This window comes from Branchiostoma belcheri, unplaced genomic scaffold (assembly GCF_001625305.1).
Source record: "Branchiostoma belcheri isolate BF01 breed outbred unplaced genomic scaffold, Haploidv18h27 scaffold300, whole genome shotgun sequence".
NCBI lineage: Eukaryota > Metazoa > Chordata > Leptocardii > Amphioxiformes > Branchiostomatidae > Branchiostoma > Branchiostoma belcheri.
Window position 1 is genome coordinate 134,082 of NW_017803911.1, and position 5,888 is coordinate 139,969.

Genomic DNA, 5,888 nt, shown 5'->3' on the forward strand with positions numbered 1-5,888 from the left:
GGAGAGTAAAACTTATATAATGTGATCGGGGTCCTCCTTTTTTTTATCAGCACACTGTCGCTTGTAATTACCCTGGGTGACTGGAGCTAGAAGTCAAGCAAAACTGACCCACAGCTGGGTGCCAGATTGTAGTGCAGTGCGGACAATACACATTATATTTACCTAAGCGGCGGGGCTATTAGCCCCTCGTGAAATCACTCCCTGGGCCCGGTTAAACTTTGACAACACCAGGGTTCAGAGTGAAACATTGTCAGTATTCATTTGTGCGTTCCTTTAAATGTTTGATGTATTTTTGTCTTTTTAAACGTTTGCACTGTATCTTATGCACTATTTCCTATGTATATATGTAACGAATTCGAAGTGCCTGTATTCCATGTATTTGAGCCTTGGAAGACTAGCCCTGCAGGGCTAAAAGGTTTCGAAATAAATGAAAATAAATGAAATAAATGAAAATGCATCATTTTTTTCAGAAGAACGAATTACTATTCTATCAATTTTCAAATAGAATTGTCATTGAGTCATTGAGCACATTGTTTAATAATCCACTGTGGTTTCATTTTCCAGTAGAATTATTCACCATTAAAACAGACTATAAGTATAAAACTCAAACACGAAAAACGGAAATTCACAATAAAACGAGGTGTATTCAAGAGACCTAGGGACCGGAGCGATATTTGTCGCCATCCAAATTATAGCCGGGTTTTCATTACACATTGTTCGCTTTAGTAAGTTTGATACATTTTCCTTGTTCTGATTAGATCCACTGTTCCGACACAACCTGAGACGACACAACGAAGACGTACAGGAAGATGGTCGTTTGCACGACATCTACCAGGGCCGCGCGTACAAGGATCTGACAAAAGAAGGAGGCTTTCTCGCAAACGGAAAAAACATCACGTTTGCTGTCAACACTGATGGGGTCGCCATATATACCACGTCCAGAAATAAGGAACTGTGGCCTATCTACCTGTGCATCAACGAGCTCCCTCCACAGTTGAGGTATGTGTGTCCTACATAGGTTCAAAACAACTTAATACTTGTCAACACTGTTCGAGGCGTGTCAAATTTGACTCAAATCTTAATTTTGTTTAGATGCGTGTAAAAGTCTAGTATTGTGTTAATCTGACCGGATTGCTCTGGAACTTCAGTCAAATTCGATGTCCTAAATGTTTGGGCCTTGCTAATTATATTGACTTGTTTCCCATAACTGCGTCACTGCGGCTTGAGTTTAAATTATCTTCAAGCGGATGTAAAGGACGTTGGGCGCGTCTAATCAAAATGATCTTCCTTGCAACATGTACTTGGATTACTTAGAAAGGCTACAAAATATGTTTGATTGTGTTTTTGAATGGTTTTTTTTTTACTTAAGCCCAGATTTTACTAACTCGCACTCTGACGTAAAAATTCCACAAGACGCGCACGTAATTTCGGCGCTAGTTACGATCGAGTACTATGTCTGGCAGAATGTTGAATAGAGCTACTGACTAAGAACTAGTACCCAGGGAACACTGTCCTAGGTCGACCCAAACTGGCACCGTCTTCCAAAGTAATCTCAATCTGTGTAGATTGATGAAGACCGAGCCTTATTTCATCTAGTAGTGTCAGGATAATATGTTTATTTTCACACTAGATGACTCCTTTCAGTTGAATGATTGAATTTGGGAATTATAGATTATTGGCCAGGAGAGTCAGTGGCCAAATTGCCTCAAAACACGCTGGGCTTCCTTTGGCGATAGAGCGATAAGAAAACGGCGTCCAACCCGGGACCGGGTACAGGGTACTCTCCAAGCAGAGGTTGAATGGGAAGATTGTGACCTTTTTCTATGCCCCGTTTTTTTTTCTGACAGCCGGCCAATTTGATACTGTTGGCCGGCTGGATACTGTCCGCGTGTTGGATACTATCTTTTTAGCCACCAAAAGATCTGCTTGGAGATTAGGACAGGGGACGTTCTGGAATTTGCAGCGCAGTGGAAATTCGTCGTCTGTTCTCAATTAGCCACGTAGCTCCGCGGTTTGAATGTTTATTTCACTGTGCATAAGCCTCTACCAGGCTTCGGGAGGCGGCTGGAAAGAGTAGAAAACGGCCAAATAGAGAGAGATCAGATAGCATGCCAGGGGAGTTGGCCTGCTGGAGAGAACAGTTTGCCGCACCCGAAACTCCGAGATAATAGTACCCTATAATATTCAAGACCATCCCGACCATGTATCCGATCAAGATATTGGTGGATATTAAAGCAGCATGAGACTCCGTTTCAGCCCGCATTCTTCCCTGACGCTAGCGGCGTGGGGTACAATGGCCGCGCCACAGGCGGTGCAGCCGGCGTTAATCCGTTTTAACTAATATTATTTCTAATATCAGACAGTATAACTTTAGTTTTTTTTTTCATTCCCAACAATATACAGTTCGTTTAACCATAGTACCGGCCGGCTGTCTTCTCCAGACGTATACACATGGGCGCGGCTCCCCACGACGAGCTGGTTGGTTTATTGCTAAATGAGTTCGGTGCTGAGATAGTTCTTTTGTTGGATTAATGAAGGGATTACTTTTATACCGTTTGATCGTGGCGACTCCGCACAGGCCTCGGGTGCGGGAAACTGTTCTCTCCAGCAGAAAACTCGCCTGGCATGTTATCTCTCTATTTGGCCGATTTTTACTCTTTCCTGCCGCCTCCCGAAGCCTGATAGAGGCTACGCTACGAGGGCCCATGGAAACCTAGCCTCCTGTGCAGGTTCCGGGGAAGGTGGGCATTTCGATACAGCGTTTTGAAGGCGTTATTTTATAGCCTACCAGCCTGCAACCGAACCAGCCACCGAAAGAAAGTTCCACGCCAGGCCCACGCACCCGCCCAGGAGCCTACACAGGAGTCTAGTTGAAAGCTCTATCTCTTCAAGCGAGGATATAATTGAAGCCAGGGTGCCAAATTAGGGTACCGGTTCGCCGCGTATGGCTTCGGAGGGATTATCAGGCTGCCTGCCGCGGGTTCGATTCCAGGGTTTTCCTAGCTTCTGTTGAACACCTTCTATGTGCTTCGGATTCGAGGACGAATCTGGGAAAAGGGGGAGTAGTGTAACAAGTGTAACAAACTGAATTCGTCTGACGGGTCTTCAGTACCTTTGAGTTTGAGCCGACCGATTATAGCGCTGGGGTGTGATTTTGGCTGCCCATGTTGGAATGCCGTTGTCCCGTGAGCCTGATTCCCCTGTGGACAAAAGTGCTGTAACACGCCTCTCGTATCATGTAGATCTGACGTACGAAAGCCCACGTTGTGCTCAACGAAGGAACAGAATTCAACAGAGAATGGGCTAAATTCAACAGGGAAGGGGGTGTGCTCAGCGAACGCGCTGTGTTCAGAGAAAGGAGCTGTGCTCAGCGAATGTCTCAGCGAAGGAGCTCACAGTGCTCAGCGAAGGGGCTGTGCTCAGCGAAGGACCTATATCGCACCATTCCTTTCCTTTTCCCAGGAATGTACGACAGTCCTGCAATGTATCCAACTACCGGATTCAAAATACCAATCATGAACTTTCAAGATGATTGTTATAAAATAGGTGAATGAATGGCGACCTTTATCGGACATTTTTCCACACTTCAGGCTAGGTTAGCTAAGTAAAGGTCACAACAAAACAAAACAAGACGAACAAATACATATAAATGGGGAATGTTTTGGTTTATTACGGCCCCACGCATAAACACAGTGCAGCACTCTCCAAGCAGAGGTTTGGGTTTGGGGTTATTTTTGTTGCGTTTTTGTTGCGCTTTTTTTCTCGGGGTTTCTTGCTTGCACTGGAATTTTTTCACCCAAAAAATTCCCATCGCAAAAAAGAAACCCCGTTAAAAAACTAAAAACACGTTAAACATAACCCAAAACCCAAACCTCTGCTTGGAGAGTAAGCCTATTAGCTCTACGCACTTTGAAAACATATACATGGATCACGTCACTTAACACCCCAGCATATATAGCTTGGCTTAGATCGGTTATCTACACTTGTGAATTTTGGATGATAGGGTTTGGGTTTACGGCCCCACTCACTGTGAATAATACACACAGTGCAGCCCTTTCGAGTTCTCGTTTTCGACGCATCAATTGACCGTACTATACTAAAGTGTTTTTGAATAATCTCCAAGCAGATCCCTCTCGATGGTAAAAAGACGTATCAAATTGGCCAGCCAGTATCCATTAGCCACCGACGGGATCTGCAGAATGTCGCACTGAACAAGGTTATTAACACGCAATTGTTACCTACTAGTAATCAAACCGCGATCAATCCGGGTTTAGGAAGAAGGTGTGAATTATGTCTGGCGCGCGAGTCCCCGGCGTGCGAGTCCCGGCGCTGCTTAATCTCCAAGCAGATGTTTCGGTGGCTGCAAATTTGATACTGTCTTTTTGCAGCCACCGAAATATCTGCTTGGAGATTAGGCGCCGCTGTCCGGGTCACGAGGAAGTATCGTCACAGGTCAGTGTCGATTACCGTTAGCGGGCCAGTTGGTGGGGGTACGTACAAGAAAAAGGGTCATATATAAAATTAAAAAGCTAACGATAATTCCCCACAACCTCTGCTTGGAGAGTAGAGCACAGCCCCTTCGCTGAGCACAGGACATTCGCTGAGCACAGCCCCTTCGCTGAGCACAGGACATTCGCTGAGCACAGCCCCTTCGCTGAGCACAGGACATTCGCTGAGCACAGCCCCTTCGCTGAGCACAGGACATTCGCTGAGCACAGGACATTCGTTGAACACAGCGCGTTCGCTGAACACAGCGCGTTCGCTGAACACACCCCCCTTGCTGTTGAATTTAGCCCATTCTCTGTTGAATTCTGTTCCTTCGTTGAGCACAACGAGTGTCGTTTTGGGCTTTCGTACTGACGTAGATGTAGATGTTGGGACAAAAACCATGGAAATGGAACGTAGAATTTGGGAATTATAATTGGCCAGGACAGTCAATCGACAGGGAGAATTACAAATTGCCCATCTCAAAACACGCGGGGGCTTTTATTTGACGATAGAGCGATAAGAAAACGGCGTCGAACCCAGCTGGTCGAACCGAGACGGAGTTTCGCGGGCCGGGGACAGGGGACGTTCTGGAATTTGCAGCGCAGTGGAAATTCGTCGTCTGTTCTCAATTAGCCACGTAGCTCTGACCCCAAGCCAACCAAACGTCTACAACACGGCCTTCTGGCCCAGGGGTCCTATCCTAACATCATGTGAAATACTTATTTTAGAGTCCACTTTAATTTATCTCAAGGCTGTTTCACGGTAGCCTGCATAACCCAAGCTCCCGGGGGCTCCGTAGTAGTCCGCCACCCCAAGATCGGGGCCGGCTGGATGTTAGGCGGCCGGCAAAAGCGATTTAATCAGGCTAGTTTCACTGGAAATTAAAACCTTACAGGTTATTTAATGAAAACGCCCCTGCAGTTCCATATGAAGCTGATTGATGCAAGTGTCTAAAATGTGCATCTATTTTTTCTGATATCAAAAGGTTATGGAAAAAAATACCACTGAGCCTTAGGCAAAAGGTACACTGACTACACTCACATTGTATCACCTTAGTTGCATGCCAACATTCGGAAACACAGACAGGCAGGCAGACACACGAAGCAAAAACGCCCTGTTTACGGAGTAAAGAATTATAATGTACCTCCTATTTCTTCCAGATTCACCAAGAAGTACATGGTTCTGTGTGGGTTTTGGTGCGCAGCTCAGAAACCTAAAATGTCTACATTCCTCCGCCCGTTGATGGTTACGCTTAACAAGATCCACACGGAAGGTAAATATGCAGATTTCCATTATGAACAGCCTGATTGAGTCGTTTGAATATATATGTATATCCATAAATACATTTCTCTCTCTCGCTCTCTCTCTCTCTCTCTCTCTAGTTTGGCAGAAGTGGCTTG